General features: G+C 42.7%; 1 protein-coding gene across 1 annotated transcript in view; it reads left to right on the plus strand.

The window, feature by feature from the left end:
- Positions 1 to 2,063: 2,063 nt before the first annotated feature.
- Positions 2,064 to 26,844, plus strand: part of NEK2 (NIMA related kinase 2) — an 82,730-nt gene continuing 57,949 nt past the window's right edge. Inside the window, exon 1 of the mRNA XM_037824383.1 lies at positions 2,064 to 2,203. The gene's annotated coding sequence lies outside the window, so the exon portion shown is untranslated. The remainder of the gene's footprint in view (positions 2,204 to 26,844) is intronic.

A 26,844-nucleotide genomic window follows, 5' to 3' on the forward strand; every position in this document is an offset into this window, starting at 1 on the left:
CAAGTAGGTGCCCACAGAAAGGTAGCAGAACTAGGAGTCAGCCCATAGCTTGAATACCAACCCTGCCCTTTGGCAAGGTTCTTATCCTCTCAACTTCACTCTTCTTGCATATGAAATGGAAACTTGGAAAGAGCTCTTTTCAGGATTAAATGAGACCATGTATATGAAGCACATAGGTCAGTAGCACATTGTACTGACTACTTGATAAGGAAGGTTGTTTTTATCCCACCTCCTTTGGGTTAAGGTTGTTTTTATCCCACCTCCTTTGGGTTTAAGGGTGGATGTAAATTATCCCCACACCTTGCTGTGCTTAAGGTCCAAATGACCTAGGGGTAAAAAATTTATCACTATGTCATAGGCTGTAATACCCACAATCTGTTTTCCAGGGCCCTGAGTCCTTTAGGTCTCCTAAAGTAGCTAAACTCCTAACCCCACTTAATCAGACCATATCCAATAGAGACATTAATTAAATACTCTAGACAGCAGCAAGAAAAAGCTCTGATGTTGGAGAGCCAGTTAGAAAGATGAGGAGACTAGGGCATAAAGAAGAAATAGGACCTGGTAGGCAGAAGACATTACATAGCCTCACTAGGGGCCTATTTTTGCTTCTGAGACATGATAGCACATGGTGAAGACCTTGAACTAATTATTGAAAGAGAGGGAAACAAAATTTCTAGTGTTTGGAAGCTATCCACTGGCCCATGAATCTCTATAATACATCTGAGCCTAAGTATAAGAGCAGCCTGAAATGAAAGCATCCTAAAACTTTAGGGAGCTGAAAGTAATTTTGAATTTTTTTTTTTCCTTTCTAGTTGCAAATAACTGAGGTTTATCTGTTGAGAATTGATATTTTGTCTTCCAGCGGTAAGTGCCAAGTACTTGATAGTTAGGAATTTGGGTACTGGAAGGAAGTGGAGAAATTAGAATCAAATATTACTTACCGTTATTGAGGTAGTAGGCATGAGTGCGAGGCCCAGTTCTGTGGGGAATGGGGATGGGGCAGGAAATAAGTAGGTGATGTTTCAAAACCTCATCTGGCCCTATGAGCCTTTGATTCCCCAGCCTGATTCCCAGCAAGCTGTCTAGCCCACCTCTCACAAAACTTCCTCAAGAGCGTCAATACCAAAATGTGGGAATTTCAAGATGGGGAAGATGAAAAGGGAAGGTGAGATTGTGGAGCACATCTCTTAGAGGAGGTTTGGAAATACTTAGAAGCAGCCATCCAGTGGGAAGCTTGACATGAACAAGAACTCGTGGCTATGCACATCTGTGCCTGCCCAGGCACGATCATATTCAGAGCAGTACCAGGCTGTCTTATAATGAAGAGGATCTGGCTTTGTTTCCTAAAAGGATTGCTAGAAGCGGCAAGGAAATGAATTAATGTGGAATTTACAAAGCAGTTTCTCCTTGAAGGCAGAAAAATGGAAGAGCTGACTTCTCAAAGTCAGCCTTCAGAATCCATCTATGTTAAGATCAGGAATAGTAATTGGAATAGTACTTGGGCTTATGTCTGAGTGATGGAGAAACAGGATGACTAGAGGAGCATGGATTCAGACTCTGGTGTACTCTTTCATTACCCTTTGAAAGAGGAAGGAAAGGAGTGACAGGAGGGCTTCCTCACCAAGCCCACTGGTAGGCACCGGTCTAACCGCAGGGGTAGATTCTAACACAAAGAGAACAGCCTAAGCAGGCTGCCTGTTGGGATTCTCACGACAAAGGTATTGCTTGTTCGGGGAGGGAGTGATGGGTAGGAGTAGCGGTGGTGGGTGCAGAACATCAGTAGAAAGAATCCGAAAACCCAAAGACAAGAAGGAAGTGAAAGGGAAGGTCTGAGCCACTGGGCGGTTACCATATGCCGCGGAAGCAGGGCAGGCCTAGGTCTAACCCGGCAAGTGGGAAACAGTCAAGCGAGTATCCCTAAGGGCGTCCTTCCGCACACTAGACCCGTCAGGTCCGTGGCGCGGGTGTGCGCGCGTGCGTGGCGTGTGTGCGCGTGCGTGGTGTGTGCGCGTGTGCGTAGTGTGTGTGCGCGTGCGTGGTGTGTGCACACCGGCGGGTCGGCGTGGGGAGGCTGATTTCCCATGGGCTGCACCTCCCGCGGGCTCCAGCCTTTCATCTCAACCCTGCGCCCTACGCGGGAAGACAGCAAGCCAAGGACAGCCCTTCCTGTCCCTGCACAGGTCCCGGGGACCTCCACTCTCAGGTAGTTCCTTGCCCTACCCAACCTCTCAGGCTGCTGCTCGCCAGATTGGAGGGTATTGGTGAGGTGCACAGGATTTACCATCAGTGAACCTTATTTCCTCCCATGTGGGCGTGGGAGAGGAGCCACCTGGTCCTCGAAGCTTCAGTTTCTTTCCTTGACCGGCGCTTTTAAAAGGGTGCTCTACCTTCTTCCCTTTTGTGATTGATGTTGGTGACTCTTTGGCTGTTTGAGGTTGTTATGTTTTTGTTTTTAAACTAAAGTGTTTTGTTTCTTTGGGCAATAGGGGAGAGGGGTTGTGTGAGCTTGCTTTATTCGGCTGTTTTTAAACAGAAGTCTAATGCATTTAAATACTGTTCAGTTTATAGAAAGGCTGCTTAGCTCATGCCATTTCTATGATTTTTTCAAAGGCAAGAATATCTGATAAATCTGTCCCTCAGTTTTGAATGTTATTTAGAGATGTTTATTTGGTACAAAATTAATATTCTCTGTAGCAAGCTTTCTAATATAACCTGTGCGGTCAGTTTATTTAAACAACATGGTTGCATGGAACCTAGAAAGGGTAATGAGATCTTGTTACTCTGTACAGGTTAATATGACACCCCAAGGCACCCAGAGTACTTTGAGCAGAAAATAAATAATATTTGCAAAGTCTTCTTGAGGGACTGGGGGGAAATGTGGAAATATTAAATTTCCTCACCTGGGGAATTCCTGATATTCCCAGAAGCATTGGGAAAGCCCAATTTAATAAGTCAAGCCGTCGATCTTGGGGTTTGCCCTTAGGAAATTTATTCTTACACAGGAGAAGCTAAGCCTAATAATAGTTATGCCTAACAGTCACCCCAGAGAACTTCTTTTGTTGCTCAGATGTGGCCTCTTTCTCTCAGCCAACTCTGCAGATAAACTCACTACATGACTCCCAGGTGTGTAAGTCTCCCTGGCAATGAGCAACTAGACTCCCAGGGATAAGCCTGGTCCTGGCATCATGGGATGGAGAATGCCTTCTTGACCAAAAGGGGGAAGAGAAATGAAACAAACTAAAGTTTCAATGGCTGAGAGAACTCAAATAGAGTTGGAAGGTCAATCTGGAGGTTATTCTTATGCATTATATACATAGTCCTTTTTACTTTCCAGTGTATTAGAATAGTTAGAAGGAAATACCTGAATCTGGTGAATCGTAATCCAGTAGACTTGATTCTTGATGATAATTGTGTAACTATATAGCTTTTATCATGTGACCATGTGATAGTGAAAACCTGGTGACTGATACTCCCTTTAACCAGTGTATGGGCATATGAGTAATAAAACAATGAAAAAATTTATGTAAATAGTAGGGGAGAATAAGGGGTATGGTTTGGCTTGGTGTCCTATTTTATTTATTTGTTTTTATTTTAGAGTAATGAAATTGCTCAAAAATTGATTGTGGTGATGAAAGCACAACTATATGATGATACTGTGTGCCACTGATTATATACTTTGGATGAATTATATGGTGTATATCTTAATAAAATTGCCTTTTAAAAAAGAACATCTGATAAAAGGCATTACATTACCTACCGCCTAAGGGAAAAATTAATTAGCATGAAGAATTAGGGGCTGAAAGACTTCCTAAATGTGGCAAGATATCAGTTGCTGATAGAATGAAGGGGAAAGGCTGAGTGGTGAGAGCAAGGGCTACTTATCTGGAAATTATCATTTCCTCCATTTCCACTCCTTTAAAAATGCCTGCTGCAGGGAGCTGGTGAGAAACCAGTGAGATAATCCTTATGAAAGGGTTTGAAGAACTTTAAAACATTCCACAAGAGGGAGGGATAGTTACAATTAGAATTGACAATGAAGCATGCCCTTTCTTATCACTAGAAGAATTCACAAAGAGGCTGGGTGAGCCTGTGCCAGGGGTGCAGGGTAGAAGAATCCAACTCTGGGTGGGCTGGGCCAGCTGGCTCCTAAGGCTTCTTCCCTCCATGAGCCCTTGTCACAGAAACGATGATAGAAGCTCCTACTGTGACTAGAAAGCCTGCATTTTCTGCTGTGCTCAGAGGGAAGAAACAGTGAACTCAGCTTGGTCAGAGGACAGGGTTCATTTTGCTCTCACCACTTACAGAAGCCTCTCCCCGAGCATCATAGTACCTGGAAGGACCAGACACATAATTTGTGAGGCCAAGCATAAAATGCGAATGCAGAGTCCCTTGTTCAAAAATCATTAAGAATTTCAGGACGGCAACATCAGTGCTTTAAAACAAACACAAGTCAAACACTGTGCTGGTTTGAATCTATTATGTCCCCCACAAAGCCATGATCTTTTAACCCAGTCTTATGGGTACAGACTTATGGGTGGGATCTTTTGACTAGGTTGTTTCCATGGAGATGTGACCCTGCCAATTCAAGATGGGTCTTGATTAGTTTACTGGAGTCCTTAAGAGAGCTCAGGGACCAATGCAGACCCAGACGTTTGGAGATGCAGACAGAAAGATGTTTGGAGATGCTGGGCTAAGAGAAGAAGCCCAGAGTTTGCCCTGGAGAAGCTAATAGAGGACCCCCAGACACTTTAGAGAGAAGCACCCTGGGAGAAAAAGCAAGGATACACAGGAACTGAGAGAGAGTAGCTAAGAGAGAAAGAAGGCCAGAGACATTTTGGAGAAAGCCATTTTGAAATCAGAACCTGGAAGCAAAGGAGAAGCAGAGGCCAGCCATGTGCCTTCCCAGCTGACAGAGGTATTCCAGACACCATTGGCCTTTCTTCAGTGAAGGTATCCTCTTGTTGATGTCTTAGTTTGGACACTATTATGGCCTTAGAACTGCAAATTTGTAACCTAAATACATCCCTTTATAAAAACCAACCCATTTCTGGTATTTTGCATAATGGCAGCTTTAGCAAACTGGAACCAAGCAGCCAGCCCTGTCACAAGAACCACTGAGGAGGAAATGAGAAGTAAGAAAGTGCCAGAGTGCCCCTCTCTGCCCTTTCTCCCATGGCATGGCACTAGATGCTTTTACGGAGGTTGAGATAAGAGTAGCAAGCACAAGTGGCAATCCTGTGTGCTAGGCAATGCTCCAGGCACTTCACACATACTAACTCATTTCATCCTCAGAACAACCCTATGAGGTAGGTACTACTATTATCACTATTTTACAAATGTGTAAAATAAGGTGCAGAGTTTAAATGACTTGCTCAAGATCACCCAACTGATGGTGGCAGAACTGGGATTCAGATCTGGGCATTTTGGCCTTGTAATCTGTCATCTTAGTCACTGTGATTTTCTCTTTTTCTAAGAGGTTAAGGGTAGGTTCTTAGAAAAGGGACCAGTTGCAGGGGAATTGCTTGAATATAAATGAATCACCCAAGGCAGTAGCCTCTCCTCCTTGATTGCCTTTAAGAAAAAACACACCAAGCCTACACAGAAGGACAAGGTCTTTTGAGCCTATGCTGCCCAGTCAGGCAGAGGTGGTCATGCACCTTATCCAAGTGAAGGCCGTCTTAGTCTGGGTTCCCTCAAAAGCAAAATCAGAGATGAGATGCTGGTAGTTTATTTGGGAGGTGAGGGAACAGGGAAATGAAAAGGAAAGAGGAAAAGCCAATGGAAGGAGCACTATTGAGGCTCAGCTCTGCCAAGGCCTCCCAGGCCTGTTCCCCTGATGGGTCAGAGGTGGCACATTCACCTGCCACCCCCCATCCCCATTAATTAAGGGCTGCCCCTGAGGCCATTAACTGCCCCACACCTCTGGGGGAGGTTGAATTATGGGAAAGGCTCCCCTGACACTGGAGAAGCCCCAGTGCTGAAAGCAGAAAGACCTGGGGCCTGTGCTTGAGGTGGGATGCTCTCCAAGGTGAGTGTGAGTCCCCATGGATCCAGAACCATCCACCACAATGGCAGCTGAAATCAGGGGGCCAGGAGAATGTGTTGAGGGGTGTGCTGGTTTGGATGTATTATGTCCTCCAAAATGCCATGTTCTTTAATGCAATCTTGTGGGGGCAGACATATTAGTGTTGATTAGGTTGGAACATGTTGATTGAGCGTTTCCATGGAGATGTGAGTCATTCAACTGTGGGTAAGACCTTTGATTGCATAATTTCCATGGAGGTATGGCCCTGCCTGTTCAGCATGGGTCTGAATTAAATCACTGGAGCCATGTAAAAGAGCTGACAAACAGAAGAAACTCAGTGCTGCAACTTAGAGAGACATTTTGAAGACAGCTGTTGAAAGCTGACACTGACATTTTGGAGAACACCATTTTGAAACGCATCCTGGAAACAAGCAGACACCAACCACATGCTTTCCCAGCTAACAGAGGTTTTCCGGTTGCCAGTGGCCTTTCTCCAGTGAAGGTACCCTTTGTTGATGCCTTACCTTGGACATTTTATGGCCTTAAGACTGTAACTTTGTAACCAAATAAACCCCCTTTATAAAAGCATTAGCAAACTGAAACAAGGGGCTCCAAAGACCTCTGCAAAGGGACCACCAGAATTTCCCTAGGGACCACTTCCAAAAGAATATGGGATAAGGGAGGAGGGGATGGAAGAAAGCTGTGGACAAAATGTCATTTGCATTGTTCTGTGGATTTCCCCCCTCCCTTTCCTCTTTGACTACAATTGTCCATTCTTTCAGCTATCCTGGTACTCTGCTCCCTGCCCAGTCACACCACAGAACCAACACCAGGAGCACAGAACAGTGGGGCAGTGGGGGCAAGGAGGGACAGGGGATCAGCCAGCCATTGTTTACTGAGTAGACTGAAAAGGGGGCAAGGGAGGGGAGAAAGGACAGAAGCTTTGTTACTGCCCTGAGCAGAATCTTAACACATCCAAAGTAGGATCCTAGAGACTAGCTGTGGAGCTGCCCTGGGGTTTTAGAAGGAAAGTGTCTGGGGCGGGGGAAGGCTAAACCCTAGAGGCTTCCTAGAGGAAGAGACACAAAGCCCAAGATGGAGGACTCCCTGCTGGCAGAACACTGGAGTGGTCTTGCGGGGGCTCCACCTGGCTGCCAGCCTAGGCTGGCCTGCGCGCTGACCTGGGCTCAGCCTGGGTTGCTCTCTCAGCAGGCCTGCTCTGAGCCTCTTGCCGCATCCTTCCTCCCTGCCCCAAGGTCCTCTTCCCTTGGCCACATTTTCCTGAAACCATTTCCAGGCCCTAGTTGCTCCAATGTTGTTCTGAGAAACTGGCTGGCTAGTGTTGGATTGTTCTGCCCAGAACCCTTGAACCTGAGAGTAGGGGGGACGAGTTTATGATCTGTGAGGGGGAAGAATTGAGGTCTAGGAAATAGGAATTTGGGGTAGGATCCCAGCTCAACTTCTTACTAGCCAGATAGGTCACTTTTCCTCAAGTTCCACCTCTATATACATTAAGTCCTGCCATGTCCACATCCTAGTGTTGTTATACAATCAAATGCAACAGTGTAAACAATGTCTATGAAGGGAATACTCAAACCAATGGAATTTTATGTAAATGTTGCTGCCAGTGCCTGCACGGAGTTAGACCTTGTACCTGTGCTCTCTTACTGGCAGGCACAGTGAACTTTGTTATTTGCAACTTGTTAGCTTGGTAAACTCCTGTTTGTCTGGAATCTGAATTATACACTCAGTTACGAGTTTTTTCACAGGATTGTGGTGCAATGGAAGAGCCACTGGATCTGCGCTTAGAGCTTGAGATTCTCTCTCTAGATCCACCTCTAAGGAGCATGTGGCCTTGGGCAAATTACTTGATTTTCTAGAGCCTCTTGTGACTCATCTGGAAAAGGGTGTCGTCGTACCTGCCTTGTGTGATTCCTGGGTTCTCTTGAGGGTCAAGCTAGATGTAGATTAGTCTACTCCAGGACTTGCCAGATGGGGAGGTACTATGTAAAGCCAAGGGATTATTATTGAAAGAAAAGCTTTTTTGATTTCACAGGAAACACTAGGCCTCGTGTTGACTTGAAGGCAGAGAAAAGATCCTGAAATGTTTTCTGGATCATCCAAGAAAGATTCTTCTTCTCATGAGCCAGGGGTATAGGTAGTTTTGACTAATATTATGATGGTGGTATTTGTGTAAAGGCGGTGTACATCCAAAAGGAGAAACAAGGGATACACGTAAGAGGAATTTGAGTCCCAGAAAAAGAAGGAGAAGAAAATGACAAGAAATATTGGGAGGAATGGCAAGAATCAGAGGAAAGAGCAAGGCAGGGATAAACGGGAGCCTGTGGAGTGGAATGGGACAGTGCAAGACAGGGCAGGGAGTGGAAGAAGGGGCTGCAGAGGAGGCTGAGTAGAGGATGAGGCAACATGGTGTGGCAGGGATGTTGGTTCCCCCTCCTGCCTTGCTGACAGAAGCTCAGCTTTCTCACATGCCAGAGGGGCCGTCTGCCAGCCTGTGAACCATGGGATGAACTGTGATTGGCTTAGACTCATTTTCCTAGGCTGGTGATCAGCTTATCGGTGTGTCCCATTTCTGGCAAATAGAATCTGCATGGTAGTCTACTGGGAACTTCTGGGGGAGATTTTCCTTCTTCTTGATAAAAAGAGAGAGAGATGAGGGGAAGCCTCTTCCCTCCTCCCCATCAACAGCTAACTCCTCCAGTGCCTTGTCCAGTCCCACCTGACATTAAGTACCCAAACTGGATAATTCTGATTCACATTTCTAACCAACTACCCCCATCAACCATCCTTCCAGTCTTGGCTGTTGACATGTGTGATGGTTTAGAGGCTTTATAGACCCCAGAAGATCATGTTCTTAAAGCTAATCCATTCCTAGGGTGGGACCTTTTGATTAGGTTATTTCAGTTGCGGTGTGCCCAAGGTGGGTCTTAATCCTCTTACTGGAGTCCTTTATAAGAGGATGAAATTCAGAGAAAGACACAGAAAAAAGACAGAAGCACGGAGAGAAAGCCATGGAAGCAAGAAGCTGAAAGCAGTGAGGCCTGGAAGAGAAGGGGGAGGCCAGCAGATGCTGCCATGTATCTTCCCATCTGACAGAGGAGTCCAGGTATCGTCTTGACGATGCCTTGGTTTGGAACATTTTTATGGTCTCAGAACTGTAATCTCGTAAGCTAATAAATCCCCACTGTTAAAAGCCAGCCCATTTCTGATATAGTGCATTTTGGCAGCCTTAGCAAACTAAAACAACATGTGAGGCTTGGAGAGCTACAGCCGTCTAGCAACAGAAAAGAAAACCAAGAGTGTTGTAGAGAAGCTGACCCTGAGGATGTCATTGTCAAACTGCTGAATCGACAATCTTACAAGTCCCTGCAGACTTCTTGATGTGTGAAACAAGGAATGCTCTTATGGTTTAAGCCATTTGTAATCTAGTATTCCAGTGGCAAGAGAACCAAGGATAAAATAACACTGTTAATACCTGCCATGGAAGAGAACTTTGCAGATTGCAAAGCACTTTTACATACACTTGTCTTATTTTGTCCTCACAATAGACAAGATAGTGATCTTATCCACTGTTCTAGTTTGCTAATACTGCCGGCATGCAAAACACCAGAAGTGGATTGGCTTTTATAAAAGGGGGTTTATTTGGTTACACAGTTACAGTCTTAAGGCCATAAAGTGTCCATCAACAAAGGGTACCTTCACTGGAGGATGGCCAATGGTGTCCAGAAAACTTTTGTTAGCTGGGAAGGCATGTGGCTGGCGTCTGCTCCAGATTTCTGGTTTCAAAATGGCTTTCTCCCAGGAAGTTCCTCTCTAGGCTGCAGTTCCTCAAAAATGTCACACTTAGTTGCACTTGGGGTATTTCTCCTCTCTTAGCTTCTCTGGAGCATGCGTCTGCTTTCAACGGCTGTCTTCAAACTGTCTCTCATCTGCAGCTCCTGCACTTTCTTCAAAGTGTCCCTCTTGGCTGTAGCAGCTTGCTCCTTCTGTCTGATCTTATATAGTGCTCCAGTAATTTAATTCAGACCCTGAATGGGCGGGCCAACACTTCCGTGGAAATTATCCAATCAGAGTCATCACCCACAGTTGGGTGGGGCTCATCTCCATGGAAACACTCAAAGAATTACAATCTAATTAACACTGATAGGTGTGCTGACACAAGATTACATTAAAGATAATGGCGTTTGGGGGACATAATACATTCAAACTGGCACATCCACTTTTTAAAATAAATGAGGAAACTGAGGCCAGAGAGGATAAATGACCCCCAATCACACAGCTAATTGGTGGTAGATCTGATATCACAGGTCAGGGCTTCTGACTCCTGGCCCAGTACACTTTTCACTTTCCCAAGAGAGATTGAAATTAAAGCTAAAACAGGAGATGCAAATGCTCACAGATAGCTAAAATGAAAGGCCAGGGAGCTCCCTACTTTCACTTCTCAGAGAAAAAGTCTCAGGATTAGGACAATTGATTACAGAGAATCTGATCATCACATATTGTCAACTATTAGGTCAAAGAGAGAACTGGGCCCAGCGTTAGAACCCTCTTCTGGGCACCAGTCAGCCTGGCAGTGGGGAGGTGGACAAATGAAGGAGGTGCCATGTTCCTACAGGGCCCTCAGGGAGCTCCTAGATGGAGAGAGGGAAAGATGAGAAATGTAAAGCAAGGACTGGTAGTCTCTCCAAAGCATAGGCCAACTGACTTCCTGGAGCACACGGATCCAGCAGTGGAGGGACAGTTCATCCAGGATTAGAGAGAGGAGTATCAGGAGCAAGGCATACTCTGTATGAGAAGTTTCCAGAGAAGGTGAGCTTTGAACAAAGGAAGGAGAGAGGACCAGAGAAGCATGGGGAAACAGATTTGAAAACAGTTGACTTGTGTGAGGGGGCAAGGAGGGTAGAGGCCCTGTGGTCTCTGAGAGCAGGAGTCCCAACAGGCATCATCAGGGATTAGGGGCAGAGAGGGGCCTGGGCTTTATTCTTTTAATCAGAAGATATGTATTGAGTGCTTACCAGTATAGTTCAGGCACTGTGCCAGGTGCTGGAGATATACCAGTGACCAACACAGACAAGGTCTCCTGAAGCTTACATACTGGTGGGGAGAAATAAAAAACCAGAAAGCAACCAAATAAAACACTTTTATTTATGATAAGTGCCATGATGAAGATCAAACAGGGAAATGTGCTGGCATGTGATTGGAAGGAGTGTGTGTCAGTGGGGGCGGGGGGAGTAGTTTAGATTGGGAAATCAAGGAAGTTGCTGAGGAGGTGACACTTAAATAAAGGCCTGGATGACAGCAACTAGGCAGCCATGTGAGGGATCAGGCAGAGCATTCCAAGGAGTGGGGACAGCAGGAGCTGGCCCTGGGGTGGGAGAGCTGTGGGCCTGGCTGGGGGACAGACTGTAAGCCTGTGTGGCTGGCAGGTTGCGAGCAACAAGGTCCACATGAGGACTTTGGCTTCTTCTCTGAGTCCCATGGAAGCCACTGTAGGGTTTTTAAGCAGAGCAACAAAACTAGGTGAGTTACGGATTTTCAGAGATGCCTGACTGCTGTGTGCAGAATGATCAAAGGAGACCAAGGTGAAAGCAGAGGCCCAGTCGGGAGGCAACTGCTGTATCCAGGCCTGAGACAGGGTCCCCCTCCAGGATTGTGACAGTTGAGCAGATGCAGGGTATATTTTGCAACAAGAGTCAAATGTGATTTGCTGACGAATTGAACGTAGACAGTGAGAGACAGAGGAACGAAGATGACTCCTAGATTTGGGGGCTGAAACGGCTGGGTAAATGGTGGTGCCATTTGCTAAGATGGAGATAACTGGGACAGGAAAATTATGAACATATTAAGTTTCAGACACTGGAACACAGTTTCCTCTTGAGTAACAGGATCTCCTGCCCAGCCTGAGGCCCATCAACAACTCCAATGCCTTGTTCTGTCTCACATGACATTAAGAACCTGCCCTGGATTATTGTACACATTTCTAACCAGCTCACTTCCCTTATGTAAAAGGTTGTTGCTACTAGGGCTGGACATCCAGAGGAGAGGCCAGAGGCAGCAGCTGGCCTGAAGAGGAGTCAGGATTAGAGAACATGGGGATTTCCTGAACCTAATGGGAACCTGTGATGGCCTTAGATGATGGGGGAGGAGACGGGGGGAGGAGGAAGGCCAGGCTGGCAGCCCGAGGCTCTGGCCATAGCTGTGCTTGCCCAGTAAACCAGGAAGGATGATTTCCTTTTGCTGTAGGCGGCATGACGATGTGGTGAAAACATGGACTCTGGAGTCTGACTAATTGGATTCAAATTCTAACTGCCACTTACTAAGTGTTTTGCCTCAGTTTCCCCACCTGCAGAACAGCACCTAGCTCACTGTGTGCTCCTGAAGTGTTTAGAACAATGGCTGGAACATAAGCAAGCACTCAATGAACACCGTAGAGCTGGATCTGAGTCCATTTAACTTCTGCTTCTGAGTTGAGTGACTTCCAAGCTGCAGGTCACTCCAGTACAGGTGGGAGGTGACTGCGGTTGTGGCAACAATATAAAAGGGACAGATCTGGTCAGCTCTCTGAACTAGGCAAAATCACGGAGCTTGATACAATTCTGCATGATCACTATGCTTATTATAACAACATCCTTTAACCCATAACACTTTATTTTTCACAGTTTTCATCTTACCTTATCTTCACAGGGCCCCTCTGGAGCAAGAAAGGCCAGTCCTATTATTCCCTTTTTAAAACTGGAAAGCCAGTGTCTGGCGAGAATTTGACTGTCCTCTGTTCACACAACTAGTTGGTGGGAATAAATCCCAGATTTAAATTCCTCCACCAGCACTTTTCCCCTACCCAAGTTTTATTCTCTTTACATGTAGTATCATGCATATGAGTGTGCAAGAGAGATCAATGAGCAGAGAGGACAAGCAAGAGGTTTTGTCTTGTCCAGCTTCCCTCTTCTTCTAGAAAACTGTCTTTGGCCTGCTCCTACTATGTGGTTCCATGGAGGCAACTGTGCTCCTACAGCTTCCCTCCCTGGCTCAGGGTTTACCAGTGCCCAGTACCTGATCCACGCTGAGTCCCCGGACACCACCCTAACTGCGCTGGATGGGTCCAGAGGAGGGTGCGTGATTCAAGCTGAGGAAAACAGAGCCTCTTCTTAGCGTGTTAAACCTCAGAGCCTGAGAGAGTGTCTCAATATCACTCTGATGGCAAAGCTTGGAGATGAACCTAGAACTGCTGGTGGCCCTGAGGAACAGGCCCTACCAGAGAGGAGCAGACAGGTGAGCAGAGGGAGGCCTGGTGGCACTGGAGGTCTTGGCTGCACATGTTCCCAAGGCCCTTCCCATGACCTGGTTACTTGAACCAACACACTTCCCTTTTTGCCTAAACAGGCTCTTGCTTGTTTTCTGTCACAGGCAACCACAGCATCTGTAGTATCCTAGCACAAACACAAATATCAGCTCACTTCAGCAATAAAGAGGTCAGTGCACAAAGTTAGAAGTCATGTTCATTTTCTCTATTTAATTTTTGAGACTGAAAAATTATGCTTTAATCAGGGAGTTAACACAAAGGAAGTGTTGATGGACCTCTTTTTTTATTCACTATAAAAGAGCAAAGGTGAAATTCAGATAGCTTCATTTTTAATGGCCACACCCCTCATGGTAGACAGACTTCTAAGGTAGGCTCCACTGATCCCTGCCTCCTGGTACGCACACCCTTGGGTAATACCCTTCCATTGAGTAAGAGCAGACAAATAGAATACAGCAAAAGTGATAGAATGCCACTTCTGCGGTTAAGTTACAGAAGAGTGTGAAGCAGACTCTCCCTCTTGCTGGCTTTGAAGAGGCAGGTTGCCATGTTGGAGAGGTCCACGTGACAAGGAATTAGCAGCAAGGAACTGAATCCCTCAGTCCAATAACCAAAAAGGAACAAATCCTGCCAACAACCATGTAAGGGAACTAGGAAGTGCACCATGGCCCAGTGGAACCTTGATTGTAGCTTTATGAGAGACCCTGAATAGAGGGCCCAGGTAAGCCATGTCCAGATTCCTGACCCATGGAATCCATGAGATAATAAATGTGTGTGTGTGTGTGTGTGTGTGTGTGTGTGTGTGTGTGTGTGTTTTATTAGAGAAGTTGTAGGTTTATAGAAAAACCAGGCAGAAAATACAGAGTTCCCATAAACTGCTCCCCACCCATTATTAACATTTTGCATGGGTATGACACATTTCTTACAAATGATGAAAGAATATTATTATAATTGTTCTAACTATAATTATATAGTTAATATAATTAACTTATATTATTAATAAAATTAAACTATAATTATATGGCTAATATAATTAGTTAATTATATAGTTAAATGTATTATTATATTTGTTCTATTAACTATGGCACATTAGGCTATCATTAGGAGTTCTCTGTATTGTACAGTCCTATTTTTTTTATTTTTATGTCTTTATTCTAGATATATATACACACACATATATACATATATATATCTTAAAATTTCCCCTTTTAACCACATTCAAATATATAATTCAGTGCTCTTAATTATGTCCACAATGTTATGCCACCATCACCACCATCCATTAGCAAAATTTTAGCATCACCCCAGATAGAAACTGTACAATTTTAGCATTAACTCCCCATTCCCTACCATTACCCTGATCCCTGGTAACCTATACTCTAGTTTCTGACTCTATGAATTTGCTCATTCTAATTATTTCATATCAGTGAGATCATAACAATATTTGCTGTTTTGTGTCTGGCTTATTTCATCCAATATGATGTCATCAAGGTTCATCGATGTTGTCACATGCATCAGAATTTCATTCCTTTAGTGACTGAATAATATTTCATTATATGTATATACCACATTTTGTTTATCCATTCATTGGTTGATGGAGACACTTCAGTTGCTTCTGTCTTTTGGCATTGTGAATAATGCTGCTATGATCGCCAGTGTGTAAGTATCAAGACCCTGCTTTCAGTTCTTTTGGGCATGTATCTAATGGAATTGCCAGGTCAAATGGTAATTCTATACTTAACTTTCTGAAGAATTGCCAAACTGTCTTCTACAGCAGATGCACCATTTTACATTCTCACCAACAATAATGAGTGTTCCTATTCTCCACATCTTCTCCAACACTTGTAATTTTCCATTTTTTAAAATATTAGTCATTCTAGTGGGTATGAAATGGTATCTCATTGTGGTTTTGATTTACATTTCCCTAGTAGCTAATATGTTGGGCATTTTTTCACTGTAGGTTATCTTTTTACTTTCATGATGAAGTTCTTTGATGCACAAACATTTTTAGTTTTGAAGGGCCCCCATTTGTGCTGGCTTTAAGCTGTTATGTACTCCAGAAAATGGCATGTTCTTTTAATCCATTCCTGTGGGTGTAGACCTTTTGTGGTTGGGAACTTTTGGTTAGGTTGTTTCAGCTGAGATGTGACCCACCCCATTCAAGGTGGGTCTTTTTTTTTTTTTTTTTTTAATTAAATTTAGTTTTATTGAAATACATTCACACACCATACAATCATCCATGATATACAATCCACTGTCCACAGTATGATAACATAGTTATGCGTTCATCACCACAATCTATCTCTCAACATTTTCCTTACATCAGAAAGAACCAGAACAAGAATAAAAACTAAAAGTGAAAAAAAACTCCCAAATCATCCCCCCATCCCACCCCATTTGTCCTTTAGTTTTTATCCCCATTCCTCCACTCATCCATACACTAGATAAAGGGGGTGTGATCCACAAGGTCTTCACAATCACACTGTCACCCCTTGTAATCTACATTATTATATAATTGTCTTCAGGAGTCCAGACTGCTGGGTTGGAGTTTGGTAGCTTCAGGTATTTACTTCTAGCTATTCCAATACATTAAAGCCTAAGAGGTGTTATCTATATAGTGCATAAGAATGTCCACCAGAGTGACCTCTCGACTCCATTTGGAATCTCTCAGCCACTGAAACTATTTCGTCTCATTTTGCATCCCCCTTTTGGTCAAGAAGATACTCTCAGTCCCACGATGCCGGGTCCACATTCATCCCCAGGAGTCATACTCTGCGTTGCCAGGGAGATTTACATCAAGGTGGGTCTTAATCCTATTTACTGAAGTCCTTTATCAGAGGATAAAGGACAGAAAAAGAGAGTGAAGTTTTAGAGAGAAAAGTCCTGGAGATGCTAAAAGAGACTCACAGAAGCTTGGAGAGGAGACTTCTGGAACCAGGAGCTGAAAGCAATGAAACCCAGGAGCAAAGGACCAGCATATGCTGGCCATGTGCCTTCCTATCTGACAGAGGAACCCCACTGAGATGCCAGCAGGCTTTCTTTGGAGAGGGTGTTTTCCTCTTGATAGCCTTAATTTGGGACATTTTAGCAGTCTAAGAACTGTAAATTGTAAGTAAATAATACCCATTGTAAAAGCCAATCCATTTCAGGTATATTGCCTTCTGCCAGCTTTAGCACGCTGAAACACCAATTATCTAGTTTTTTCTTTTGTTGCTCATGCTTTGGGTGTCAAGTCCAAGAAAACATTGCCTAACACAAGGTCCTAAAGAGCTTCCCTATGTTTTCTTCTAGGAGTTTTATAATTCTGGTTCTTATATTTAGGTCTTTGATCCATTTTGAGTTGATTTTTTATATGTGGTGTGAGGTAGGGGTCCACCTTCATTCTTTTGCATATGGACATCCAGTTTTTCCAATATTCTTTCTAAGTTGAGTGGACTTGCACCTTGTCAAAAATCAGTTGGCCATACTCTCTAGCTAACCCAGTTTGGCAGGTGAACTCACTGCCCTCTCTCCTACTTGGGACCTGACTCCCAGGGGTGTAAGTCTCCCTTGCAACACAGGATGTGACTCCTGAGGATGAATCTGGACCTGACATCATGGGATTGAGAACATCTTCTTGACCAAAAAGGGGATGCAAAATGAAACAAAGTTGCAGTGGCTGAGAGATTCTAAAACGGAGTTGAGAGGTCACTCTGGTGGGCACTCTTATGCACTATATAGATAGTCCTTTTTAGATTTTAAGGTATTGGAATAGCTAGAAGTAAATACTGAAACTATCAAACTCCACCCAGTACCCTTGACTCTTGAAGATGATTGTGTAGCAATGTAGCTTACAAGGGGTGCAATGTGATTGTGGAAAGCCTTGTGGATCACACTTCCTTTATCCAGAGTGTTGGATGGATGAGTAGGAAATAGGGACAAAAACTAAATGAAAAATAGGGTGGGAGGGATGATTTGGGTGTTCTTTTTTATTTTTATTTTTTAGTCTTATTTTATTTTACTTTTCTGGTATAAGGGAAATGTTCAAAAATAGATTGGGGTGATGAATGCACAACTATATGATAGTACTGTGAACAGTTGCTTGTACACCACGGATGACTGTATTATATGTGAATATGTCTCAATAAAACTGAATTTTAAAAAATCAGTTGGCCATAGATGTGAGGGTTTATTTCTAAACTCTAATTTCAATTCAATTGGTTTGTATGTCTATCCTTGTGACAGTACCATGCTGTTTTGATTGCTGTGGCTTCGTAATAAGTTTGAAGTTCAAGAAGTGAGTCTTCTAACTTGGTTTTTCTTCAAGATGGCTTTAGCTATTTGGGGCCCCTTAACTTTATATATAAATGTGATGATTAGTTTTTCTGTTCCTGCAAAGAAGGCTGTTGGAATTTTGATTGGGATTGCATTCACTTTGGGTAGAACTGACATCTTAATGATATTTAGTCTTCTAGTCCATGAACATGGAATGTCCTTTCATTTATTTAGATCATCTTTGATTTCTTTTAGCAGTGTTTTGTAGTTTTCTGTGTACAATCCTTTTACATTTTTGGTTAGATTTTTTCCTAGGTATTTGGTTCTATTATTTGCTATTGTAACTGGAATTAAAAAAAAATTTCTTCTTCAGATTGTTCATTATTAGTGTAGAGAAACACTACTGATTTCGTGTGTGTTGATTTCTACCTCACCACACTACTGAATTCACTTATTAGTTCTAGTAGTTTTGTTGAGTATTTTTCAGGATTTTCTGTATTTAGAATCATGTCATCTGCAAATAGGGAAAGTTTTTGCTTCCTTTCCAATTTGGATGCTCTTTTTTTCTTTTGCTTGATTAATTGCTCAAATTAGAACTTCCAGCACAATGTTGAATAACAGTTGTGACAGTAGGAATCCCTGTCTTGTTTCTGATTTTAGAGGGAAAGTTTCAGTTTTTCACAATTGAGCACAATGTTAGCTGTGGGTTTTTCATATATGCCCTTTATCATGTTGAGGAATTTTCCTTCTATTCCTAGTTTTCTAAGTTTTTTTTTTTTAAGTTAAGAAGGAATGCTGAATTTTTCAAAGACTTTTTCTGCATTGATTGAGATGATCATGTGGTTTTTATCCTTTGTTCTGTTAATGTGATATATTACATTAATTGGTTTTGTTGACCCACCCTTGCATACCTGGCATAAATCCAACTTTATCATGTTGTATAATCCTTTTAATGTGTTCTTGGATTCATTTGCTAATATATTATTAAGGATTTTTACATCTATATTCATAAGAGATATTTATCTGTAATTTACTCTGTGATATCTTTATCTGGCTTGGTATTAGGGCAATGTTGATCTCATAGAATGAATTAGGGAGTGTTCCCTCCTTTTCAGTTTTTTGGAGGAGTTTAAGCAGAATTGGTGTTAGTTCTTCATGGAATGTTTGGTAAAACTCACCAGTGAAATCATCTGGTCCTGGGCTTTTCTTTGTTGGGAGATTTTTGATTACTGATTCAGTCTCTTTACCAGTTATTGGTCTGTTGAGATCTTCTGTTTCTTCTTGAGTCAGTGTATACAGTTTGTGTATTTCTAGGAGTTTGTCCATTTCAGGACAAATTAGGTTATCTAATTTTTGTCGTACAGTTGTTCATAGTATCCTTTTATAATCCTTTTTATTTTGGGGTTGGTAGTAATGTTCCCCTTTCATTTCTGATTTTAGTTACTTGTGTCCTCTCTCTTTTTTTCTTTTTCAATCTAGCTAATGTTTTGTCAATTTTATTGATATTCTCAAAGAACTAACATTTGGTTTTGTTGATTCTGTCTACTATTTTTTTATTCTCAGTTTCACTTATCTCCACCCTAATCTTTGTTATTTCCTTCCTTCTGCTTGCTTTGGGTTTAGTTTGTTCTTCTTTTTCTAGATCCTGCAGTTGGGAAGTTAGGTCCCTGACTTGAGATCACTCTTCTTTTACAATATAAGCATTTAGAGCTGCCAGTTTCCCTTCTGGTCTTGCCTTTGCTGCATCCATTAGTTTTAGTATGTTGTGTTTTCATTTTCATTCCTTTCAAGATATTTCCTTGTTTCCCTTGTGATATCTTCTTTGAGCCATTGGTTGTTCAAGGGTATGTTGTTTAATTTCCACATATTTCTGAATTTTCCAGTTTTTTCTCTGTTATTATTTCTAGTTTCAGTGGGAAGGCACATTGTATGACATCAATGTTTTTAATTTATTGAGACTTGTTTTGTGACCTAACATATGGTCTATTCTGGAGTATGATCCATGTGCACTCAAGAAGAATGTATATTCTGCTGCTATTGGGTGAGACTAGCCCTAACTAGTCTGTTAGCATTAGTTGGTGTAGAATATCATTCAGGTCCTGTATTTCCTTTTCGACCTTCTGACTAAATGTTCTATCCATTATTGAAAATGGTATTAAAGTCTCCTAACATTAATGTAGAACCATCAATTTCTACCTTCAAATCTGTCAACATTTGCTTTATATATTTGGGGGCTCTGTTGTTAGGTGCTATATATTTATAATTGTCACATCTTCTTATTGAATTGATATCAGTATATAATGACCATCTTTGTCCCTCATAACTTTTTTATTTACAGTCTGTTTTACCTGATATTACTATATATGCCCCAGCTCTCTTTTGATTCCTTCTTACATGGTTTATATATTTTCCCATCCTTTCACTTTCAGCCTACTTGTGTCTTTGTTTTAAGGTGAGTCTCTTGTAAACAGCATATAGTTCAGTCATGTTTTCTTATCCATTCTGCGAGTCAGTGCCTTTTCACTAGAGAGTTTAATCCATGTGCATTTAAAGTAACTACTGATTATGTAGGACTTTCTTCTGCCAGTTTGCCTTTGTAAATCTTATACCTTTTTACCCTCAATTATTCTCTTAATGCCTACTTTCATAAATGCTTATTTGATTTTTTGTTATGCACCATTTTGAATCCCTTCTCATATCTTTCTGAATGTATTTGTTATATATTTTCTTTGTGGTTACCATGGGGCTAAAATGTAGCATCCTAAATCTATAACAATCACATTTGATTTGTTTCCAACTTAACTTCAGTGGTATACACATACACCGTTCTTATATCCCTCCAAACCACCACCTTTTTGTTGTACTTCTTACAAAGTATATCTTTATACATTTTATCACTACTTTTTTATTCTTTTGCATTTTAGAATATGTAAGAGATAAAAAGTAGAATTACATGCTAAAAAATACAAACCAATAGTACTGGCATTTATAATTATCCAAATGTTTACCTTTACTGGAGTACTTTATTTCTTTATGCTGCTTTGAACCACTGTCTAGTGGCCCTTCCTTTCTGTCCCTTTAGCATTGCTTGTAGGGCAGGTCTAGTGGTAATGAACTCCCTCAGCTTTTGTTTATCTGGGAATATCTTAATCTTTCCCTCATTTTTCAAAGAATATCTCACTAGATATACAGTTCTTGGTTGGCAGCTGTTTTCCCTCAGCATTTTAAGTATTTCAACACACTGCCTTCTTGCCTCCATGGTTTCTGATGAGAAATTGGCACTTAATCTAATTAGGACTGCCTTGTACATAATATGTTGCTTTTCTCTTGTAGGTTTCAGAACTCTCTCCCTGTCCTTTGCATTCAACAGTATGATCGGTGTGTGACACAGCATTTTTTTTCCTTTGTTTTCTTTGAAAGATGTGGATGTGATGGTGGCAGACTGAACCAAACATTATTTTTGTGGTAGCAAATCAACATTTGCTATTACTTTCTTATTGGGGTTCCTTTGTACATAACTCATTGCTTTTTCCTTGCAGCTTTCAGAACTCTCTCCTTGTCCTTGGCACTGGATGGTTTGATGACTGTGTCTGGGCATGGTTCTCTTTGGGTTTATCCTGTTTGGGATTTGTTGGGATTCTTGAATGTGCATAGTCATATCTTTTGTTAAATTTGGGAAGTCTTCTGCTGTTATTTTTTTTTTAATATTCCTTTTGCCCCTTTCTTCTCTTTCTGGGATCCCCATAATGTGTATGTTAGTACAAATGATGGTGTTCCACAGACCTCTTAGGTTCTGTTCACTTAAAAATTTTTTTTTTCTTTCTGATCCTCAGCCTTAATCATTTCAACTGTTTTCTTCACTGATTCTTTCTTCTGCCAGCTCCAGTCTGCTATTGAAACCCTTTAGGGAGTTTTTCATTTCAATTATTGCACTCTTTTATTTTAACTCTAATATTTCTGTTTGGTTCCTATTGAGATTCTCAAAAAGATTCTCATATTGTTCATATTCAGTTTTTTCTCCTTGTTTTCCTTTATCTCCTTGAGCATATTGAGGTTCGTTTTTATAAAGTCCTTATCTGTTATTTCCAAAGTCTGGTCTTCTCCATTGACAGTTTATGGATTTTTATCTTGTTCCATTGTATGGTCCATCATTTCCTCTTTATTTGTTTTTCTTGTAATCTTTTGTTGCATACTGTATATTTTAAAGTGTTAACTTTGGAATTTAGTCTCTAAGATCTTGCTCATGTTTGTGTCCAGCTAGTCATATGACAGATTTCTGTGAGTACCAGGAGCTAACAAAAAAAAGGAAGAAGCAAACCAAGGTTGGGGGTGGGGGAAACTAGCTCTTTTATCAAGAAGATCAGTGCTAGGTGAATACAAAGTGCAGTTTCCTCTCTGGTTTATATAAGCCTGATTGCAGCTATGGGGCCTGCTTCTTTTTCTTGGCCTGTGCTTGCTTGTGACATTAGGAATTCCACTGTCAACAGGTTACAAGAATACGAATGCTCCCTCTGCTCCCTGTGAAATACACTTTCACCTCTTCCTTGGTACTTTACTGTGTAACCTAATGCAGGTAGTCCTTTGTTCCAGGTCACTTCAACTTAATCGTTTCTCAAGCTGCTTTAACTGTCTGCATGCTTCTTCTCTGCCTCCAGGACAAATTCTGGGAGGGTGAGCCCAGAATCAGTCTTTCAGGCTTCCAGTGGATAGATTGGCACTGGCATACAGTCATTCCAGAGTATACATCAGGGTTACTCTGCTCCCACAATGGGAGAACCCACAATGGGAGGGCAGAATGGCTCCACAGCGCCCTAGGAGGGGTGGGAGAGGGGAAAGCAAGGGCACCACGAGCTTTGCCTACTGCTTTTCTGGCTTTTTCTTGCTTCAGCACTTGCCCAGATACTGAAACCCTTTTACTATTTTCTGGAGTTTTGAGAACGATGGCCCTGCCAATTTTTGCTAGTTGTTCAAAGATTCTTTGGGAGTTAGCACTGTGGATCATCTTACGTGCCATCTTGCTCAACCAGAATTCTAAATATGTGTTGTTGTAAGCCACTAAATTTTATAACTTGTTACAAAGCAATAGATTACTAATGCAACCCTTTTATGTGGAAGTCCCATTTTATAAACAAGCAGTTCCTTTTTAAATCAACAGAATAAACAGATAGAAACGAAGGCAAGGAGTGGCTCCCTAATGCTGCTGTTAGCTGGCCTTGGGCCCTTAGCTGGGGCATGCATATACACAGAGGTCCTTTCCCATAATTCAGCCTTCAGTGATCAGTTCCCAGGTGGACTCCTAGCATACGCTTCACATAATCTAATGTGCAATGTATTGCAAGTTATGATAATAATTATTAAGTACTAAAGTATAGAAATAATTCAGTTTTTAAAAAATGAAATAGATTCAAGGTTATCCCTATAATTTACTCCCAGGGGTAACACTTTGAAAAAGGAATAAGATGTGTTAATGCTGGGCCCATGAACATCATTAGTCCCGTGTGCTACAGAGTAAAGATGCTGGGAATTTCTTTTCCATGGCAGCAATATTCAGTTAAGAGGGTTCAACTTAAAGGGGTCTCCTTGGGAAAACACTTTAAGGCCCATATATCAACACCTGCGATAGGGACCACAGTAAGGGTACAATGTGTGTGTGTGTGAGTGTGTGTGTGAAAGAGAGAGAGATCACATGCCTAGCTTGAGGAATGTTTTTATAGATCTGGATCAGGAATGGGGAAGTTCTAGGGAGAAAACTGAGGACTACTATAATACAAAAAAATAAAGCTCAAACTCACAACTCAGAAAAATACCATCCATTTAAAAAAATTAAAACAGGCAACATAAAGCATTTTGTGTCCCCAGACACACACACACACACTCTGCAGATTTCAGTTCCATATCATGGCTAGACAAGGGAAAGAGCTAGATAGAGAGAGGGAAAAAGAAAAGAGGAGATAAGAGAATCGAGATAAAAGACATTAATATTAGAAGTAGACAAGGAAAACACCTTTGTTTTAGAGTGGTTCACTAAAGCATTAGAATATTTTGTTTTTCAGTTATGGGTATGGTAACATTTGTTTATCTTAACAGCAGGGAGTAGGATTCATTCATTCATGTATCCTCTCACTAGTCAACAAACAATTGTACAGTGTATTGAGCACCATCCCTGCAGCTGGGGTAAAAGATGCAAAGCAGGACTCCTGCTTCTCGGGCATCCACAGACCATATGTACACATAGAACATGGTATAGAGCCAGATGGTAAACAGTTACAATGCAGAGTGATAACTAATATGAGAGGGACATGTACTATGAGAACAGAGAGAACCGATCTAGCCCAGCCTGGGGTGGGGCACGGAAAGCTGCCTTGGTTTAGGTTAGGAGGGCTCACCCTAGTGGTCCCAGCAAGAACAGGTACAGACCTGAACCAAGCAGTGCCACGGGGTGGAAAGGAGTGGCTAATTGGGAGGAGGGGCCAGAAGGAATTGGATTAGGGAGATGACCCCAAGTATATCCCCAGATTTCTGGCTCACAGAACTGGGGAAACGTGGGACCCAATTACCTGAAATAGGGAGGAAAGGAAGAGTACAGGTCTATGGCCAAAAAGATTGTCTTCCAAATATAAAAATCTGATCTTATAAATCCCTGACATAACATTTTTCAAAAACTTTCCATTACTTTTAGGATAACCTTCAAACTCTGTTGTTTAGCACATGTGGCACTCCAAATTCTTCTTCTGTAAGTTTATTTCTTGACACTCACCCAAACTTCATCCTTAGATCCAGCCACACTAAACTACTAGCAATCCCCAAACACATTCCATGGCTTTAGCATTTTTTCACATGTAATGTTCCCTGCCTAGAAAGTTCCCTGTTGTGAACATCTGTTGTTTTTGGGTTCTCAGCATTGCCTCCTTTGGTTACTGCCCATCTCATTCCATGTGCTCCTGATGGAGTTGTCAATCACAGAACCCTGCCACCCAATCCAGGCCTGACAAGTTATAGTTTCCCATCCCCCAGTGATGATGATAGACCCAGGATCAGAACATGATCCAAGCTGGGCCGCCAGAGCTCTCCTCTGGGGTTTTATATGTGAGTGCTGGGAGAGTTGTCTTTTTCTTCCAGAGTCACTAACCTGGTATGGTATAAGCCGGAGCTGCCTGTGACCATGCCCCTCCTGCTCCCTGAAACATAGAGGAAGCTTAACTGATGAGGGGAGATTGAGTCCAACCCAGAGAGAGAAGCAGCAGAGATGACTGCAAGGAGAGCATCAAATCTGAATACCGTGCCTGGGTCTCTGAGGCCAGCTTCACCCACTCATTCCATTATAAGAACCAATTAATTTCATTTTTGCTTAAACTAGTCTGATTTGGTTTCTATCACTTAAAATTGAAACAGACCCATGGCCAAAATCCTAGTTTTTTCTTCCTACCTCCTACATCTCCTCCAAAACTCAGTTCCAGGCCCATTTCCTCCAGAAAGCCTTTGCTGACCAGTTCCTCCTTCCTTCCTTGTTTGAGGCACTTTTTTGGGTTCCCATAACACTCTGGACATGTCTCAATCAAATCCCTTAGCAATCAGACTGGTCGTAGTTGGTTTACATCTCTGTTTACCATAGAATCCTTTGCTCCTTGAAGCATGACCCAAATTGTATTCACCGTATAGCTAGATTCCTAGCACAGGAAGGTGCTAAATAAACTCATGAAGGAATAACAAGTTCAGAGTTGACATGTTGCACTTGCTTTTGGGACATTCACATATCCAATAGGTATGTTGGATATATAAATCACGGGGAAGGGGGGTGAGTTCTGCTTCAGGGTAGCAGGTAGAAGAGAACTGGTCTGTAGTCAGTGGGCCATGAGGAAAGGGGCAGGGTCCTTAATCCCTTTCCAGTGACTTGTCCAGGAAGGGAAGGAGAGAAATGGGGTGGAGAGTGAAAGGACAAAAGGAGGATTTATTTTAAGATTCAAAGACCTGAGTATGCTTATATGTTGAGGGAATGGAGCCAGCGGAGTGAAAGATGAAGATCCAGGAGAACCAAAGCAAAAGACAGGGGAAGGGAATGGGTCCAGACACAGGTGGAAGAAAAAGGGACAAGAATGATCAGCAGTCACTCCAGTTTAGACACTGCCAGAGGCGGGGCAGGGGATGGGGCATCAATGCCAGAGTAGCCTCATTCAGTATCTCCACAGGCTGGTGAGGCTATGCACAACAGACCTGCCATCTTTTCCCTAAGGTTCCCAGAGTATCCGGTATCATTTTTCTCAATTATCCTCCTACCTCCCAGTAAGGGGATGCCTACTGCTGAGCTTAAGAGGTCCATCCAGGTCATTATCCTCCAGCTGGGCCCAGCTCTCCCGCGGTGCTGGCCAGAGTTCAGGACAATCCTTGGTATTGTTCCCTTGTTGTTGTCACCCAACCTGGGAGATTAGGTTGCCCCAGGATAAAGTTCACTGACTTTGTTTGCAGCCATGTGATCCTGTAAAAGGAGGAGCATGGATGTAAATTATTGAGGAAACCTCAGGTTCTCAACAACTCTCTAGTGATTCAGATATGCCAAGAAACCTGAGAGGACTCAGCCCTTGGGGTGCTGCAGCTGGGATTGAGCAGGCATTCACTTTTGCTTGCCAAGCCTGCAGCCCAGTGATTAAAATCCAAAGTCTGGCAGCTCACCAGGGACCCAGGCTGGGTGAGGAGTCCATGTTAAGAGCACTTTGCAGCCAAGATTTCCCAAAAGGCCTGTGGAGGGAGAGTCTGCTGGTAGAAACCCAACTCAGAAACCACCCTGCTGAAGGACCCCTGTGTATGTGAAGACAGGGAGGAAAGCAATGCCTGTGTCCCATCCAGAGGAGGCCAGGAGAGGCATGATCTCTGTCCTAAAAAGGTGTTCAGCCTAATTGAGGAAGGCATGATCCCTGCCCTCAGGGAGCTCCTGGCCAGATGACACACACATAGACAAGTTTTAATTGATAGTGCCTGGAACAAGTTATAGGCAAGGTGTAAGCACTGATGGGTAGGCCAGAACCAACCAGACCAATGTAGGGGAGTGGCCCAGAGGAGGGGATTAACACGGAAGTTGCTTCCTTCCCTGAGGCCTCGCCGCCATCCAGCAAAGAGCTGTGCAAAGAAAGGTCCAAGCTGGCTGGATGCTTGCTGGTTCCCGCTGCAGCACGGTTCTGCACAGGAGTCAATCCTGAAAGGACCTTGCTTACTGTCTTGTTTCCTAGTTGTTAAAACAAATACCACAAAACAA

Source organism: Choloepus didactylus, chromosome 2, assembly GCF_015220235.1.
Source record: "Choloepus didactylus isolate mChoDid1 chromosome 2, mChoDid1.pri, whole genome shotgun sequence".
Classification (NCBI taxonomy): Eukaryota; Metazoa; Chordata; class Mammalia; order Pilosa; family Megalonychidae; genus Choloepus; species Choloepus didactylus.